This window comes from Mus pahari, chromosome 2 (genome assembly GCF_900095145.1).
Source record: "Mus pahari chromosome 2, PAHARI_EIJ_v1.1, whole genome shotgun sequence".
Lineage (NCBI taxonomy): Eukaryota > Metazoa > Chordata > Mammalia > Rodentia > Muridae > Mus > Mus pahari.
This window is the reverse complement of record NC_034591.1, coordinates 100864362-100884596: the sequence shown is the minus strand read 5'-3', so window position 1 is coordinate 100884596 and position 20235 is coordinate 100864362. Positions and strand designations below refer to the sequence as shown.

Below are 20235 nucleotides of genomic sequence, written 5' to 3'. Positions count from 1 at the left end.
TTAGGAACAAGAACAGGATCCACCTGTCTCAGTACTTTTTCGTCACGATGTGCCACCGTGCTTTTCTTTTTTTTTTTTTTTTTTTTTTTTTTTTTTTTTTTTTACTGAGTTTTTTTGTTTTGTTCTGTTTTATTAAGTTGGGCTTAAATTCGGGCTCTTATGCTTGCATGGCAAGCATCTTACCAACTAAGCTAGTTTCTCATCCCCAGAAAGGACTTTTTTCTTTTGTTTGCAATTTTTGTTTTGCTTTCCTTGGGGAGCATATATAATGTGAAAGTGAGACTGTCAGGTGTTTTCCTACCCCCCCTCTCTTCCTCCCTTTCTTCCTTCTTCCTTCCTTCTCTTCATTTCTCTTTTTTTTGAGACAGTGTCACTCCCTGTAGTCCTGGCTGTCCTGGAACTCACAATATAGACCAAGCTGGCCTTGAACTCACAGAGCTCCACCTACCTCTGCCTCCCAAGTGCTGGGGTTAAAAGGAGTGAACCACCACATTTGGCTTCCACCGTCTTTTGTGACAGTCTCTCACTAAACATAGCATTCACTCTGTCAGCCAGGCTGGTTGGCCAGGGTCCACCAGGATCCACTTGTCTGCACCCTTCATGTGCTGAAATTATAGAAACGAGTTGCCACCATTCCTGGCTTTTTTATGTGGGTGCTGGGATCTGATCCAGCGTTTTATTGACTGAGACAACTCCTCAGACCCAGGGAAGGACATTTCTTACCTTATGTGTAGTGCCTTCACACGATGTCATGCAGAGAGCACTGTTAGTTCCTTATGTGCATTCTGGCCTACTTGAAAGAGGCAGCATGGGCTCTGGTGACCTCCCCTAGTTGTGTGGAGATCTGGCTGAAGCTGGATTCCCTCTCTTCAGAGGCTCATCTCCCTTGGTTTCTTTTAGGGACTGGAAAGTAGTATTGCATTTGAATTTTTGAAGGGGAGGAGGTAGATGTAGACTCTCGTTATGTAGTCCAGGCTGACTTAGAACTGACTGAGCCCCTGCCTCAGCCTTCCAAGAACTAGAATCACAAGCACGTGCCACCTTACCCCACTTGTTAAATACAGATATAGATTGTTCCAAACCACTGTATAAGAACAATTGTTAATCACAGTTCATTGCATTCCTATATGTGTGCTCTCTGCACCCCATGGAATTGGATTTTTATCCTTTCCCCATACTGTGAACCCTTCTAGGACAAGATCCGTGGCTTATTCACCAATGAGTCCCACAGCAGCTAGCATGGAAAAGGTAATCATGAGATAATCGTTGAAGGAAGCTGTTTTGTGACCAAGCATTCATCTACTCACCTCAGATAGGGAACCTAGGACAGACCAAAGTACAGACACCATCAAAGTCCAGTTTGGTGAACCAGTGAGTTTTATTGTTATTTACAGGAATAGGGTTGAGGGGTTACTTACAGTTCCAGAAATGATGCAAAGAGAGCTGCATCACCAAAGTCCACCCCAGCATGGGTGACAGCTCACGAAGCTGGGAACTTGAACCACACTGCACAGCCTACAAGTCAACATACTGAGCACAGGCACCTCAACACACTGGAGAGTGTCCTTTCCAGGTGCCTCAGCTAGGCTAATCCTCTTCCAGGTAGCACAGCCCCAGTCTGGTCTGAGAGTCTCCCTTCCCTTCCCCATCCTCTTGCTATCCTTTTCCTTCTCTCTCTCCAGCTTGGTGTGCTTACAACTCCAAGTGAACAGCCTGTTTGCATCAGGGAGAAGAGTAATCAAGGAGCATTTGGGCTCCTGCAGCCCTGGAAGAGAGGTTTTATTGTGCAATAAGAATCTGCCTCCTCACTTGGAAAGGCCCCACTGGGTTTTCCATGACATGAGAAGTGAACTTGAAACCCAGAGGTGTCCTTGGGGCTTTGGTTCCCTATCTTTGGGGATTGGATGAGCTCTGTGTTTAGTGTATATGATATGATACTGTAAAAATTAATGGTTTGCAAAGAATAAAGAGATCATTAAAGAATTCCTGATCTCCTGATGCCTTTTCCTGGCCTCTATGAGCACTGAACTGCGCTCACTTTCACACACACACACACACACACACACACACACACACACACAAGCGTGTGTGCGTGCATGGGTTTGGATGTGTATGTGTGTGTGCATATGTGTATGTGTGCGTGTGCATGAGCATGTGTGTATGTGTGCATATGTGTGTGTGTGTGTGTGTGTGTGTGTGTGTGCGTGTGTATGTGTGTGTGTTATGCAGTGCGCAGTTCCTCAGCAGCTCTTGGACCCTTCCTCTGGCTCTCTTTCTTCAGCTGTCCATCCTAAATGACTTAACCAGTCCCAATTCAGCCAAACTCTGTGAGGTGTGCTGTGGCCCTATCAAGGGAGGTGGGGCCTTGAACACTTTTGCATTTAGCCTTAGTGAGAGAGGTGGAGGATCCCTCAAGCACCATGAATCTTCAATGTTCAGTTCTGTTACTCTGTCCTTGCCTTCCTGTGGTTAGTCACTGTCCCATGGACTCCCTGACTCCTGTATCTCTGGGAAATTCAAACTGAAGAGTCACGGGACTATCCTTCTCTGTTATGCTTTGGGCCTCACTACAAAAGACTTTCTGGATTTCGGTTGTACTTAGGCAGGTTCTTACTTCTTAAGGTAACTAAGAAGGGCCAGATTAGGGTATGAGGTCATCCAGGAATGCTAATAACCTGAAGGCCCACCAAACAGCCTGTTCACAGTCACTCAATGTTCCAGAGATGTCCAGGGGCATACACCTCTTTAGAGGAGAAAGGATGCTATATGGAGAAGCATGGAGAAAGACTACAGGTCCCTGTATCTGTGTTTGCCTGACTCAGCAAAACCTGCAATTAACTGAATCCGTTAAAGTTAGGAAGAAGAACAGAACAAGTTTTGCTAAGGTTTGGGCCAGACAGAAAAGACAGTGCACTAGAAGACTGTTGCATTCAGCTGTCTATGGAAGCTATCTGTCCAAGGCCAGCTGCTGCCAGTCATGTGCCATGCATATTGTCTGGACTTCTTGGCTTCTCTAACAGGAAAGCCAATGGCCAAAGCACCTCTCAATGTATACCAGCAAGGAGTGTTGGGTCTCCTCCTATGTCAGTTCCGGAGACTCCGCATCTGCACTCATTTGATTATCAGCCTTCCATAGTCTGCTTGAACTCCTGTGCTAATCTGTCTACAGCTAGTCGTGGAAATTTTTCTCATAGTCTGTAACACCAATTCCTCATGCAGACCCCAGTGACCTTTATTGAAAACTTCAGCTGGTCATTATATTAGAGACAGTGGATACTACTGGTGGCTCATTTATTTGTTTCCTATTGTTGTTATTGTTGGGTTTTTTTATTTGCTTGTTTCTTTTGTTTTTACCCCTACCTCCCACCCTGGAGTTTTGATTTTTCAAGACAGGGTTTCTCTGTGTAGTCCTGGCTGTCCAGGAACAAGATTTGTAGATCAGGCTGGCCTCAAACTCTGAGATCCACTACCTCTTAAGTGTTGGGATTAAAGGCATATACCACCATGCCCAACTAAAGTTTTCATAAAATTTTATGTGTATGAATGCTTTGCCTGCTTGTATATCTTTGCACCATTTACATGCCTTGTGCCCACAGAGACCAGAAGAGGGCACTGGATTCTCCCAGAATTGGAGTGACAGACAGTTGTGAGCTACCATATGGATGCAGGGAACTGAATCTTCTGGAAGAGTAGCCTTAGCTGAGTCATCATCTCTCTAGCCCTGGGAAGGTGGTTTTGTTTAGTTTGTTTCCCTTTAGATCCTGCAGAGCTGCTCTAAAATATTTTTTTTTAAAGATTTATTTATTTATTATATGTAAGTACACTGTAGCTGTCTTTGGACACTCCAGAAGAGGGCATCAGATCTTGTTATGGATGGTTATGAGCCACCATGTGGTTGCTGGGATTTGAACTTGGGACCTTCGGAAGATCAGTCAGGTGCTCTTACCCACTGAGCCATCTCACCAGCCCCCCAGAGCTGCTCTATAACCCAGAGTCTGGAAGCTTTGCTTTTTTCTTCTCGCTTCTTGCGTGTGCCAGTGTGTTTTATAGTCTATAGGTTTGTGTTAGTTACTTTTTCCTATTGTTGTGATCCTGACAAGAAGTGGCTTAGAGGGAGGAAGGGTTTGCATTGGCTCATACTCAGGGGGATATAGATGTCACAGAGAGGAAGGCCTGGCATCCATGAAGCTATGCTGCAGCAACTCCTTTACCTTCTCACAGCTGAGAGTCAGAGAACAGACAGGAAGTGGGACTGAGCTGTAACACCTCAAGTTCAGTCCCCAGAGTGACCTACTTCCTCCAGTAAAGCTTCACCTCCCAAAGGTTCCATAACCTTACAAAACAAGTTCCATCAGCTGGGGACTTAATTAAATATATAAACCTGTGGGGGACATTTCACTTTTGAACCATAACAAGCTCTTAGCTTGTAACAAAATTATAAGGACATTGGTATCCCAAAAGGACATTAAGCCTCTGATCACAACTCTGTGACCATTTCTCATTCAAGCTACCTCCCGGGGAGGATGTACTATTCCAAGGAACAGGAATTCAAGTTTGTAGGTATTGTTCCCAAGGACTCAGCATCTGCGTCTAGTACACACACCAAGTGCTTAAAGACTACATTCTGTTTACTACTCTGATACTTCAGGTCCTGTATCAGCCCTGTCAGGTTAGGGCAGAAGACAATAGCAAACCACACCAGTATCCCAGAAACCTAAATGCAGGAGGGTGTTACCATCTGTACATCCATATGACGTATAGGGCCCACTCATTTACTCAGGAGATCAGCCTCTTGGAGACTCTACATCAACACCTGCTAGAAATGGCTGGGTTGGATATATGTAGGCCATGATGGCTCATACCCATAGTCCCAACACAAGAGAGACAAGGGGCAGGGAAGTTGCAACAAGTTTTAGGCCACCCTGTCCTAAATAGTGATTTCCAGTCTAGCCAAGGCCCTGTCTCAAGAAATTAATTAATTAGGTAATTGATTAAATACCTCCACAGAAATAACATTTACTTCTACTCACATTTTGTGTCTATGCTTAACTTCAAGGAAGTAGGACATATTATTAGGTACGAAGTGGGCCTCCAAGATAGCAGAGTTGCTGTCAATGTCCTAAATGACAGATGAGCCTCAGCTCAGGCTGGACTCTGAGCAAAGAGAAAAATTGCTACCTAAACTCGGCATTGCTCAGGAAGCTTGTGAGGTGGGCTTCTGCTTGTTAGGAAAACAATTACTTCCTTTAGCTGCTCCCCTCAGTCAACTACTTCCAGCAAGGGCATTTAATTGCTGATTAACTCAAGCCAGTAACAAAGTTCCAGGTTATTCCAGCTCTCTCTCTCGCTCCCTCTCTCTCTCTCTCTCTCTCTCTCTCTCTCTCTCTCTCTCTCTCTCTCTCNTCTCTCTCTCTCTCTCTCTCTCTCTCTCTCTCTCTCTCTCTCTCTCTCTCTCATGCTCGCGCGCGCGCGCGCGCACACACACACACACACACACACACACACTGACCCTACCTGCTCTCCTTAAAATTGGCAAGGCTCTGCAGACACACATGGTTTAAAAATAATAAAAATAAATCTTAAAAAAAAATAAGTTTGGGCTGGTGAGATGGCTCAGCGGGTAAGAGCACTGACTGCTCTTCCCGAGGTCCTGAGTTCAAATCACAGCAACCACATGGTGGCTCACAACCATCTGAACAGCTACAGAGTACTCATATACATTTAACAAACAAACAAACAAATAACTAAATCTGTAAAAAAAAAAAATTTGGCAAGGCTCGGGGCTGGAGAGATGGGTCAGTGGTTAAGAACACTGACTGCTTTTCCGAAGGTCCTGAGTTCAAATTCCAACAACCACATGGTGGCTCACAACCATCTGTAATGGAATCTGATGCCCTCTTCTGATGAGTGTATGTACATATAATAATGAATAAATATTTAAAATAATAATAAATATAATATAATAATAATAAAATATTTTTAAAAAATGGCAGCCAGGCGGTCATGGCGCACGCCTTTAATCCCAGCACTTAGGAGGCAGAGGCAGGCGGATTTCTGAGTTTGAGGCCAGCATGGTCTACAGAGTGAGTTCCAGGACAGCCAGGGCTATACAGAGAAACCCTGTCTCAAAAAACAAAACAAACAAACAAACAAAAAAATGGCAAGACTCTCTCATTCTGCTGTCTTCTCTGCCCCATGAAAGAATCTGGCAGTTTGATTACCCAATAAACCTTTCTTTCTACCCATTGAGTAGTTTAGTCCAGTGGTTTCACTGTACCCTTGCTTACAAGACCACTTACTAGGAGTAGGAAAAAGCACTGGAGGGTTTGTCTGAATGACAAGCACAATAAGACATGACCCCATTATGTGTGACCTACAACAAAGTCTACCCCGGGGTCCTGGTCTTCGCCACTCCCTGTTCTTAGAAGTTATTCTAGTTGCCTTTCTGCTGCTATGATAAAACACTCTGACTAAAAACAATTTAGGGAAGAAAAGGGTTTATTTAGTTTATACTTCCAGGCTACAATATATCATCTAGAGAAGTCAGGGCAGGAGCCAAAGCAGAAACCCTGGAGAAACGCTGTTTGCTGGCATCATTCTCAAGGCTCATGATTATAAACAATAGCTTTGGGGGGGGGGGAGGAACGGGAGGGCGGTTTTTGAGACAAGGTGTCTCTAAGCTGTCCTAGAACTCACTCTGCAGACCAGACTGGCTGCCTCAATCTCACATAGATTCACCTGCCTCTGCTTCTTGAGTATTGGGATTAAAGGTATGAACCACCACCACTGACCTGATTTAGTTTTCTTATACAGCCTAGGACCACCACCTGCCCAGGGAAGAGTGCTGCCCACTGTGGATTGGGTCCTCACACATCAATCAACAATCAAAAGAATCTCCCATAGACATACCTGTAAGCCAACTGGATTCAGGCAATTCCTCAATCAAGGCTTTCTTCCCAGATGACTCTGGGCTATGTCAAGTTGACAATTAAAGCTAAGTAAGACAAAAGGAGATTGCATTCTCTACATCTGTGCATACATTCCACACTGTCTCAGCATCCTGGCTGCTGTTCTTCCCATTGAGTAGCTGTATGGTCTCTTTTCCAGCCTTTGGTGCTGATCTCAGCCTTCTGGTCCCAGGTCACAGAAACCTGAGGGAAAAGTATTTTTCTTGTAGGCCATGCCTGGAGCCCTTCAAAGCAAAGTTAGGCCTTTTATAACCACTGTGCAATGGAAGATACTTAGAGACTCAGAGTCCCCGACTTGGAAGTAGAGGACAGATTCCAAGGCTGTGTCCAAGAGTGGGTGTGTAGGCTGAAGTGACTCTGCCAAACCTATCTATCATGGCAAGTAATGAGATCCTAAAAGAAGGTCAGGGAGCCGGAAATATGAGAGTGAATACTGGCAGAGAAGATTGCACACAGAAACTGTAACCATCCCCAGAGTCACACCTTAGGATTCTCTATGGAGCTGTGTAAGGCCAAAGTAATACCTAAGGATAATTTGTAAAATCAGTTGGCTGTACATAGTGAAAAATCACCAGTCAGCTTCTCCACTGAGTCAACTTTTCCAACATTTAGCTGCTTCTATTGATGATGGTAGGTAGATAGATAGATATGAGTAGATGGATGATAGACATTAGGTAGAGGATAGATGGATTATAAATAGATGTTAGTTAAACATGATAGATGTGTAATACATAAATACATAGATGATTGATACATAAATGATTGGTAGATCAATAGATAGATGACTGATTAATAGATAATAGATGATTCATAGATAAATGAAAAGTATATAGATAATAGATAATAAATGGTACATAGATGATAGATACATAGATATCTTTGTATATTAATAACATGTTTATATATTTACTATTGCAATTGTCTTAGTTTTAACGTACCTAATTTGTTTGTTGCCCTTTCAGCAATGAACTATGGAAAATCGGCTCTTAAGCCACTCACAACACCCTTACCTATTCTCTATTGTCTTCATGTGGAAACTCCTAAGCTTTGTTAAGTTCAATAAGCACAAGATTACGAGATGTAAACATTGCTGCAGAGCACAGTGATGAGGAACTCTGAACCTACATACTTCATGTTGCATTTTGAAGGATGTCCATGCAGAGATGCCACATACTGGTCACCTGAAGCTATGGAGTTTAACCCTCCAAGGCAGGACAGACTGAGCTGGAGAGATGACCCTGAGTTGCTGAGGGGAGGTATCAACAGCACCACTCCTTTCCAGAGGAGTCGGGGGCTATGAAGACAGGCAGGTGAAGAGAGAGAACCAGGAAGAGATAAATCGCTGTACTTCCGACCTTGAAGTTGGGGGACGAGGGTCCAAGCTGAGGACTAAGAGATCATCCCTAGAGCAGCAGTTCTCAACTTGTGGGTCATGATTCTTTAGGGGGTCGAACCACCCTTTCACAGAGGTCGTCCAAGACCACCAGAAAACACAGATATTTACATTATGATTTATAACAGTAGTAAATTTACCGTTACGAAGTAGCAATGAAAGTAATTTTGTGGCTGGGCGTCACTACAACATGAGGGACTGTATTAAGGGTCACCACCCTGGGAAGGTTGAGAACCACTGCTCTAGAGGAAAGAATGAATTGAGTTCTCCCTGAGAGCCTCTAGAAGATGCTCAGATCTGCCAGTGCCTTCACTTTAGCACTTGGAACATTCCAGAAGTAGAAGATGTAGCTCAATGGTGGAGTGACTGCCCAGCATGTATGAAGCCTTGAGTCCTGACACTAAGCTAAACCACTCCAAAAATGTATTGTGGCTTTACCTATACTTGCCTGTTGTTTTTAGCAATTCCGTGTAGCAAGAAGGAATTGGTACACTGAGGGCCCTCTGTCAGGTGTATACCTTCAGCCTCTGTGCTAAAGATTCCTTTCTTGCAAAATACGTTGTTGATAGGAGCAATAAATGAATTAATTCAATACTTAGAACAGAAGGACAGGCGAGGGGCTCATGCCTGTAGTTCCAGCACTCGGGCAGAGCAGGAGGATCGCAATAGGCTGAAGGCCAACCTTATCTATATAATGAGTTGCAGACCAGCCAGGGCCATATAGAGAGAACCTCCTACCTGAGAGATAAAGCAAAATACTTGGCCCTTGAGAGATCACTCAGTGACTATGTGGACTGGCTGCTCTTATGGAGGATCTAGGTTTGATTCCACACACCTATATGGCAGCTCACAACCTTCTATCACTCCAATCCTAGGGTATCTAACACCCTCTTCTCTCCTCCAAGGACACACACATTGCACACAATACAGGCACACATTACACAATCATGCACATAAAATAAAAATGGTTAAATATTTTTAAAAGAAAGGTAGTTTCTTTCTATTCTGATGCTTCCCAGTGTCACACATCACACTATACAGAGAATTAAAGATATAGTCAACATGCTGGCATACATAAAGGGGTCCATGACGGGTAAATTCCCCAAACCCAGTTTGTCTATGAATGTCTTTATCCCACCCCCATGCTACAATGAACAAGTGGCTGGATCTAGATTTGTAGCTCAGAAGAACCAACCCTGAGTTTTAAAAATATTCCCCCCACTAGTTTCTGTCTTCCTGTTTTGGCTTTAGAAAGAGTGGTGTGGGGCTGGAGAGATGGCTCAGCCATTAAAGGATAGGCTCACAACCAAATATATAATAAGAAAGTGTGGTGTGGTTTTCTTCTGATTTATTTTATTGATATTTAAAAAAGAGAGTCCTGCTATATTGCCCTGGCTAGCTTGAAACTCAGTAAGTAATGACGCGTGCCACTGATGTGGCGTACTGAGATTACAGGCATGTGCTGCAATGCCCAGCCTGGTTTATTTTTGTGTGCATGCATTTGTGCATTTGTGTGGGTGTGTGCACGTGTATGCAGGTACGCGTTCACATGTGGAGGCTGTAGGTTGACATCAGGTGTCTTTCTCGGTCTCTCTCTCTCTCTCTCTCTCTCTCTCTCTCTCTCTCTCTTATGAGATAGTGCCTCCAACCAACTCTGGAGTTCACTGGCTCAGCTAGACTGACTGGCCAGCCAGTTCCAGGATTCCTTCTATTCCTCCCTCCTAAGGGCTGGGGTTAGAGGTACACACTGCCATGCCTGACTTTTTACACAGGTCCTAGGGATCTGAACTCAGGTCCTCAATGCATAGCAAGCACTTTATGGAGGGAACCATTTTCCCAGCCCTCTTGATTCATCTTCACATGACTGTTTCCTATCTGGAAGTTTACTGAATCTTTGTCTACTGTTTTGTGGAGCTTTGGCTTGAGTTGGAGCAATGAAACTCAGACTCCTCTTGCCTCCAAACAAATAGGAAGTGCTCCCCTTCAGTGACCTAATCCTCCTCCTCTAGAGACTGTAAACCCAACATACCAGTGAAAAGGCTTTGTCCAGTTTCCGGATAAGCACAGTTAAACCTGAAGGCAGTCACACATTCTGTCCTCTCAGGGCATCGGCCGTCTGCTTGGGAGCCTTAGACACCGGAGCTGTCACTGGGTTTATAGTTCACTTCTCCATGCCTCTTGCTTTGCGTGTAATTTCATCAGTGTGATATCTGAATCCATTCTTCATCTGTGGGAACATAGAGTGCCTCCAGCTGCAGGATCTGTCTTGGCCTGGGATTATATAGTGCTCATTCTGTTGCTGTGAAGATGTCGTGAGATAATCCAGATTTGTGCTCAAAGTCATATCTGGCTCGTAGTTAAAACTGATCAAGTATTGATCATTACTAATATAGGCCTTCTCCACTCAAAATGTGTTGTTTTTGTTGTTTTTGTTTTACCGAATGAGACACAGTCTCACTGGGTAGCGTAGGTTGTGCCACCATAACGGGTGATGTGTTGAGTTCATTTTAATAAGGAACTTGGGTTATTTCACTATAAGATATGTCTTCATTAGCATTTTACCTTCCCTTATCAGAAACCTCTCTCTCTCTCTCTCTCTCTCTCTCTCTCTCTCTCTCTCTCTCTCTCTCTTCCCAACTGTTAGGGTAAAATACTGCTCCAGATTCTGAGGAGCTCTTCAACTTCCAAGAACTGTTTGGTGTTTTCTGAATACTTCTCATTTGAGAACTTCATTTGTTGTATAAAATATTGTCTCACTTTTTTTGTTTTCTGATGGAGACAGTACCTCATCTTGCTGTACAAACCAGGCTGGCTTTGAACTTGTGATTCTCCTACAAGCTTTCCAGTGATGGGATTACTGGTGTGAACCACCATGGCTAGGTTGTCACATTTGGCTCTGTCTCATTTTTGTCTGTTTATCTGTGTTTACCTTTGTCTTTTTTTAAAAAAGATTTATTTATTTATGTGAGTACACTGTAGCTGTACAGATGGTTGTGAGCCTTCACATGGTTGTTGGGAATTGAATATTTAGGACCTCTGCTCGCAGTCCTGCTCTCTCCGGTCAATTCCACTCGCTTGGACCCAAAGATTTATTTATTATTATACATAAGTACACTGTAGCTGACTTCGGACGCACCAGAAGAAGGTATCAGATCTCATTACAGGTGATTGTGAGCCTTGTGAGCCACCAAGTGGTTGCTGGGATTTGAACTCAGGACCTTCGGAAGAGCAGTCAGCTCTCTTACCTACTAAGCCATCTTGCCAGCCCCGTATCCTTCTCTTTTGGTTGATTGGCTTTCCTCATTAATGATTGGCTATCATTAACTGTGTATATCAAAGAATAAGGTGGCTTCCTCTTTCCAGCCAGAGCTGAGCGATGGGCATCTCTCGGGACAACTGGCACAAGCGCCCGGGGTAAGAGAAAACCCTACCACAAGAAGCAGAAGTATGAGCTGGGACGGCCTGCTGCCAACACTCAGACTCAACACCCTCACCGCATACACACAGTCTGAGTTCTAGGAGGCAATAAGAAATACCGTGCCCTGAGATGGGATGTAGGGAACTTTTCCTGGGGCTCTCAGTGTTGTACTCGAAAAACAAGGATCATTGATGTTATCTACAGTGCATCCAGTAACTAGCTTGTCTGCACCAAGACCCTGGTGAAGAACAGCATTGTGCTTATTGACAGCAAATCGTACCGGCAGTGGTACGAGTCCCACTATGCACTGCTCCTGGGCCGCAAAAAGGGGGCCAAGTGGACTCCTGAGGAGGAAGAGATTTTAAACAAAAATGATCAAAGAAAATTCAAAAGAAATATGACGAAAGGAAAAAGAATGCCAACATCAGCAGCCTCCTGGAGGAGCAGCTCCATCAGGGCAAGCTTCTCACCGGCATTGCCTCAAGCCCAGGCCAGCGTGGCAGAGCGGATAGGTGCTCGAAGGCAAGGGGCTGGAGCGCTATCTGTGGAAGATCAAAGCCCAGAAAGGCAAATAAACCGTCATTCAGAGCACATGTAATAAAGGCGTTTGCTGTTCTATAAAAAAGAAAGAGCACGGCAGTGGTGGCGCACTTTAATCCCAGCACTTGGGAGGCAGAGGCAGGTGGATTTCTGAGTTCAAGGCCAGCCTGGTCTACAGAGTGAGTTCCAGGACAGCCAGGGCTACACAGAGAAACTCTGTCTTGAAAAAAAAACAGAGAGAGAGAGAGAGAGAGAGGGGGGGGGTACTAAGGGCTGTGGCGCCTTCTTAGCATGCATGAAACTGGGTTTTAATCTCTAACACTGAAAACAACAACAAAAACAAAACCCAGGCATTATAAAAGGAAGGGGAGAGGGGGTTTTCAGAGGGGAAACCAGGAAAGGGGATAACATTTGAAATGAAATGTAAATAAAGAAAATAGCCAATAAAAAAGAAAAAAAGAAAGTCTCCGTAAAGGGGTTGCCGACCCACTGACCTCCCTGTGAGGAATGAGGTAGCACCCATATATTTACTGGAAAGCTCCAAATACCCGTACCAACAGGTCTTTTATGTTGGGAAGACTCTCGATTACAAAAAGAACAAAAGGACAAGTCCTGTGTGGTTTCACTTATATGAGACTCTCCCATAGTACTTAAGTTTGCAGACACAAAAAGTAGAATTGAGATAGCTAAGCATAATGCTAGCTTAGTAGCCTGAGACCTTGGGCTATGCACACACCCCTCTTCTAACAATGCACCTAGCAACCTAGGATCTTCACCTGCATCACTCTGCAGGTGCACTCTTAGTCCGACAGGGAAACGAGTCGTGAGTAAGCCATTCCTCACTAGCAGCCTTTGAAAGCGCCCTCTTCTTAGGTCAGTTTCCATCCCAAGATATTTCAGAACATTCTGAAGTACAGGAGACAGGGGCTAATCCTGAATTAGTTTGGGGTGCATTTTAAATAAGGCGAACTATATTGTGAGTGAACTTTTAAGAGAAAACTCCATGTGATGGCTCATCTTGGTTGTCAACCTGACTGCATCTACAATCAACTAAAGTCCAAACTGCTGGACACCCCTATGAAGGATTTTCTCATTTTGGTTGTTGTTGCTTTTATTTTCTGGTGTTCTTTTTTTTTTTTTAAATTTTTTTCCAAGGCAGGGTTTCTCTATGTAGCCCTGGCTGCCCTGGAACTCACTCTGTACTGCCTCCGAAGTGCTGGGATTAAAGGTATGTGTCACCACTACCCCGGTATGAGGGATTTTCTTAATCAGATTACTTGAATCAGAAAGACTGACCCTAAATATGGGCCATATCTTCTAGTGGACCGGGAATAAGGAAACTCCCTTTTGCCTGTTTGCCCTCACTCATACTGACAGTATCTATCCTGGTGCTTCGTTATTCCTTCATCAGCATCAGAAACAGCTTCTTTGGGACTCCAATACAGAATGATAAGCGGTGGTTCTCCAGGAACCCTCTAGGACTCTAGATTTGGACTGACGAGACATCCAGCCTTGTGGATTGAAGAACTGAACAAGCACCTGCTGCTTCTTGGCCTCTCCAGTGTAAGAGTTATCGTTGGGCCGCCTGGACCATATCCCCGCATCCTATAAATCTATTAAGTATCCACACACACACACTCACCATAGATTCATTCTGTTCTGTTCCTTTCGGGAATCCTAATACACACCCCTTTACCTTCTTATGCTTATGCATAGCTAGGCATGCAATTAAAGTCAGATGCCTTGTTGGAAAGACTGTATGCAGTAAGCAAATACATATATAATCCAAGCCTCTCAGTCAAAACAGAGACCTTCACATTTTATACTCTTGAATAACCAGCTCTTTCTCCTTCTTGACCCCATAAAGGAAGGCTGAGGGCAATAGCCTGGTCTTGTGTACCCTAACTCAAGGAACTTACTGCTCATGCAATATACCTGTACAATCTCTGCTTTTTGAATAAAGTATCTTTGGCTCTTGGCAATGTATGTATAAGTTCTTGACCAAGCCCACTCAGTCGGTCAACAGGTTCTCCAGCAGCGCGGGAGTGAGGATTAAAAAGAAAAAAAGACAGTTATACAACATTGTAGCATGACCCCAGTCAATTCTGAGACTGAAGGCAAATTTAATTTTCCCAATCTGCTTTTTATACCATTTTAATTACATGCAAGTATTTTGGGCAAGCAGTACAATAAGGAACTAACAAAGCAGTAAGCGAAGTCATCACACCCATGACAGTTGTTTAAAAGGGCTTGTCATAATGACCAAAATACTTGAGCCCAAGTCCTTGTCCAAGCCCAAAATCTTGCCTGAAGCCTACCTCTTTTGTTCCACCCTAAGATTAAAATTCCTGCCTTACCCTACTTCCCTATTATAGCCTAAAGTTAAATTCTTGCCGAAACTTACTTCCTTACCACGTCTTAATGTCAGATTCCTGCCGGAGCTTACTTTCTTATCATGGCCTAATGTCAGATTCCTGTCTAAAGCCCATTTCTTTGTCCTTGGCCAATGTCAGTCTCCTGCCAAGCGGCACACCAAAAGGCTCTTCACAAGTTTTCAGTTCTTTGAATAAGAACCTGCAGACACCCAGTGCTGACACTAAGTAACAGACTAAACAGAAGTTTAGTCAGAGTTGATGAAAACATTTCTCGATGACTCTGGTGGTTGCTGTGCAACAATATGAGCACCAAATCTCACTGAACAGCAAGCAATTCTCACTGAGCACTTAAGAGTTAAGATGGGAGCCCATTATGATAGCACATGTTTTTAGTCCCAACAATGCGGAGGCAGAAGCAGGCAGATCTCTGTGAGTTCAAGACCAGCATAGTCTACAGAGTGATTTCCAGGTTAGCCAGGGTTATATATTGAGATCCTGTCTCAAAAATAAATAGATAGTAGGAGCTGGAGAGATGGCTTGCCAATTAAGAGCAAATATTGCCTTTGAAGATGAGCGTTCAGTTCCAGAATCCATATCTGGAGGCTCAGAACAGCTTCTAACTCCAGCGCCAGAGAATCTGATGCACTCTTCTAGCCTCCATAGGCAACATATCCACACGTACACACACACACACACACACACACACACACACAGAGAGAGAGAGAGAGAGAGAGAGAGAGAGAGAGAGAGAGAGAGAGAGAAGTGCATGCACACAATTAAAAATGAATCTTTGAAAAGGGAGCTTAAATAGTAGTTTTCATGAACACATGAAAACAGAGGGCCAACCTAGGGGACCTGTTCTAGTTTGCTTCCTACTGTTGTTGTGACCAAAACCAATTTAGGTCTGACCCTAGAGGGGTTGCAGGTGTGGTTGCTGTGTCACATGTGCATCAGTAGGGGTCAGAGAGGAGAGGATATGTCTATGCTCAGTGTTCTGACCTGTGACCATCTGAATGCTTAGTAGCCTAACACTCCAGGAAAAAGCAAGCCTGAGACTGTAGGTTTAGATTTTTTTCCCAAAACTTACTTTATTTAGGGTTCTTAAACATACACAATGAAGCACAATGAAGAGAGGCAGAATTGGAGGCTTGAGGGTAGTAAAGAACAGCAGGATGTGAATAGCCAGTGATGCCACCTGGGACCATGCTGGGGTCCTGGCTTGTGCTGACACTGGGGGCCACAGTTGGGTCTATAGCCCTAAAGCAGCAGGGGTCTGTTGCCACCAAGGGCCAATCCATGGTCTGGGCTGCCACCTGGGGACATTCTATGCCTGAGGGCTGTGCAGAACTGGCCCCACTCCTGGACTGAGCACCATGGGAGAGCTGGCCCTGGGGGCCTGAGAGCAGGAGAGTTGACCCCACCCCCTATCAAGCTCTAGAAATCAGCTCTACACACTGTCCAGAAAGCACAGTGGAGTTGGCCCTAATTGTGGAAGCTGGGAATGGGGGAGCCAGCCTTAAGGGTGTAAGCATGAAAGATCTGGCCCCAACACTTGTCTGCTGGGTGCCCTGCCTCTTGTCTGCTGTGCTGTGGCAGGATGAAAGAGATGCTTTCCTCCCCTCCTTCATCTTTGGCCACCTATGGCAGATGGGAGAGCTGGCTTCAGGGTCACCAGTGTGGGAGAACTGTCCCTGTTCCTCACCAGCTGCAATCACTCAGGAGAACAACCCTGCACCTTTCCAGGGCCCTAGGGCATGACAGTAGGAGAGCCATCAGAGGCTCTGCATCTCACCTGGATAACACAGTAAAGCTGGCTCTGTTGGCATGGACTCATATGAGCCAGGTCTAAGAGCTTGTGAGTGGAATAGCTGGCTCTGCCTCTTGCTGGCTATGGAATTGGATGGGCCGGCCAGGCAGGAAAGGAGAGCCCACTCCAGTGGTGTGAGTACAGGAGAGCTGGTTGGCTCAGATATCTCTCAGGCCCAGATTCAGTGCTTTAAAATGGTCTACCTCAACATCTCCCCGATTGATGAACTTCTGGAGTGCATAAAGAGGTTGGTCCTACAGATCCAAAACTAAAGGATCTCTATGACACAGGGCAACAACAGAATATTGGAGGAAATTACTAGTGAGATTACAGTATTGATAATTTGTCAGAATCCAGAGGCCTTGTACCAGACCAACAATTCATTGCAATGAACATTTGCAAGCAAAGAAGAATGGCCAAAAGAAACTTAAGCAGAAACTATAGAAGAATAAAGTACTGCTTACTATTTCACTTACAGGCTCATGCTCAGCTAGCTTTCTTACACAGCACAGAACTACTTGCTTAGGGAATGGTGCTGCCCACAGTAGGCTGGGACCTCCTAGATCAATTAACAATTAATACAATCCCCCCCAGATATGCCCAAAGATCTCTTTGGTTTTGGCAATCCCTCAATTCTCAGGTGATTTTAGGCTATCAAGTTGACAGTTAAAGCTAACTAGGACGGGACCTGAGTGTATATGGATTTTGGTATCTACAGGTAGGGGTCTCAGAACCATCAAATGAAGGTTTGAACTTCAGTAGGCAATCTTTAATGGAATGCAAACCTACCTAACCACACAGCTTCGGAACTAATGAGGCCCCATAGGAGAGATTCTGGAGATGTGCAGGTTAGTGGTGCTTTCCCAGTTGTCACTTCTTCACTTAATTTGTGCCTCTCTGTTCAATGTTGTCTTTAGAGGGTTCTTAAATTAACCATTCCACTTAAAATAGCCATTTCCTGGCCATTCAGTAACTCTCCCTTTTTTTCTTAGCACTCGTGTGAATACTCCTGGGTTATTTCTTTGCTACCAGTCAGAGCTCCTGCAAACAATCCATGCTATTTTCATTTGTTTGGCCGCACTATTTGCATAGAGCCTGAAATACTGTCAATGCTCAGTAACATTTCCTCAAACATTGGATTTACTTAAGTATGTATTTATCATTAAGTATATATATATATATATATATATATATATATATATATATATATACAAATCATTCATCTAGAGTGGTATTTGGGGATGGTTTTGGTATTTTCCAAATTTCTTTTCATATATATGAGTGTTTACTGCACATATGTATGTGAACCATAAGTGTGTCTGGTGCCTAAGGTCAGAAGAGGGCATCAGATCCTATGGAACTGGAGTTACAGACTATTGCAAACCACCCTGTGGGACCCAAACCTGGGTTCTGTGCAAGAGCAAAAAGTGCTCTTAACCTCTGGGCCAACTCTCCAGCTCCTAGGGTGGTCATTTTGAACAGTAGTACAATTTATGTAGACAGAGAACCCAGGTTGAGGCAGAAGAGCCAGACTTTGGGGCCGGACCGTTTTTCACTTATCCTGTCTTTCAGGTTTCCAAGTTAGAACTTCTACTAGACAATTGTAAATATGATTCTAGGTGGATACAAAATGGAGTTAGATGCAGTTATGGCTCAGCTCCTAGGACCTAGGGGGATGGGTCAGCCACTAAGAGAACAACATACTGCTCCTGCAGAGGATCACTGTTCAGTCCCTAGCACTCACATTAGGCAGCTCACAACTGCCTGTTACTGCAGCTCTTATTGGCTCTTTTTAAAGAAGAAAGCACAGAAAAAGAATCATGTCCTTTGGGCTGGAGATGGTGCAACACTTAAACGCACTCACTGCTCTTGCAGAGGACCCGAGTCTGATTCCCAGCACATTAGGCAGCTCACAACTGCCTAGGAGTTTAGATCCAGGGGAATCCAACGCCTTTGGCCTTCATGGGCACCTGTACTCATGTGTACCTACCCCTACACGGGTACACACATAAACACAAATTAAACACACACACACACACACACACACATATTAAAGAGTGGAGAAGTAGAGAGTTTCAAGAAGCTCGGAGGTAAAGGTGTCTGCTACTGAGCCTAGCCACTTGAGGTCGATCTGCAGCATCTACATAGTCAAAGTAAATAACTTATTCCTATGAGGTGTCCCTGACTTTCTCACATTACCACACAAACAAACAAACAAACAAATAAACGAATGTGTATGATTTAAAAAATCCATCCATTAGAAGTAGATTCATTGAGAAAAAGAATGGGTGATAGACCTGGAGTACCTAAAGGACCAATTATGAGAGAACATTCCCTTAGGAGGGAGGAGGAAAAAGTTAATGTTAGGCGATTAATTTATCTAAGTATCTTCATTATATTTATCTACTCCTTTACTAAACTTATATTTTGTGTTGTGAGTGTAATTAGCACAGTGGGTGGGAGAAGACAGATCTATGAGAAGTTTCTTTTTTTTTTTTTAATTCCACTTTAATAAAAAAGATTTATGTGCACGAGTGTTTTAACTTCAGGTATGTATATGCATGCAGTACTCTGGAGGCCAGAAGAGGGCATCTAATTCCCTGGAGCTAGAGTTACTGGTGGTTGTAAGCCACCATGAGGTGCTGAAAACTGAACCTATATTCTGCAATAGCAGCAAATGCTCTTAACTGTTGATCCACCACTCCAGCCACCAGTATCCTATTTTCTTTTTATGGACATAACTTAAAATTTGGATATTGTTTTAGTTAGGGATTGTATTCCTGCACAAACATCATGGCCAAGAAGCAAGTTCGGGAGGAAAGGGTTTATTCAGCTTACACGTCCACATTGCTGTTCGTCAGGACTGGAACTCAAGCAGGTCAGGAAGCAGGAGCTGATGCGGAGGCCATGGAGGGATGTTACTTACTGGATTGCTTGCCCTGTCTTGCTCAGCTTGCTTTCTCTTACAGAACCCAGGACTACCAGCCTAGGTTTGGCACCACCCACAACGGGTCCTCTCACCCTTGATCACTAATTGAGAAAAGGCCTTACAGCTGGATCTCATGGAGGCATTTCCTCAAAGGAGGCTTGTTTCTCTGTGATAACTCCAGCTTGTGTCAAGTTGACACATAAAACTAGCTAATACAAGGTATCTTAAACCCAAAGGACAGAACAAGTGTGTGCGTGTGCATGTGTTGCATGTGTGTGCCTTGTTTTTCTGAGACTTGAGCTCAGGCTGGCCCTGAGGAATTTGTGATTTTCCTGCCTCAATCTTGAGCCTGCTGGGACTGAAAACGTCAAATTTGTTTCTAAAAACGTGGAAGTATCCCTTTCTGTTCCTCCAATCTCCCAAATAGTCCTAATTTTTAAGCTCGCGACTTAACACAGAAGCAAATTCCCGCTCTCAAAACTCATCTCTAACTAGTGGACAGCTGAGGAAATCCCTGAGTCCGACTCCCTTTTTCTAAAGTGACCTAGACAAGTGACACAGGCTTACAGCTTAGCCAATGGACGAAGCGGGAGCAGAAGCCTTTGTAAACAAACCCTGGAGTCTGGCTCCACCCCAACGTGGGGGTGATTCATCCTTGGTCTGGAAATCTAGGCGAGACCAATGCTTCTTCAACCAATCAAAGCTGGGAGTCTCCATCGAGGGCGGAGCGAATGGACAGACGTTAAGACCAATCACAAACTGGAACTTCTGAAAGAGTTGGGCGGGCATTGTTTCACATTTAGAC

The 20235-nt window shown here is 44.2% G+C and overlaps 1 non-coding gene and 1 pseudogene across 1 annotated transcript; both read left to right on the top strand.

Moving 5' to 3' along the window:
• Positions 1-11737: 11737 nt before the first annotated feature.
• On the top strand, positions 11738-12354 carry LOC110317084 (annotated as a pseudogene).
• Positions 12355-15597: 3243 nt separating this feature from the next.
• Positions 15598-15727, top strand: LOC115063489. The gene has a single exon (XR_003843361.1). It is a non-coding gene; the product is annotated as a small nucleolar RNA SNORA17 (small nucleolar RNA).
• Positions 15728-20235: the final 4508 nt, after the last annotated feature.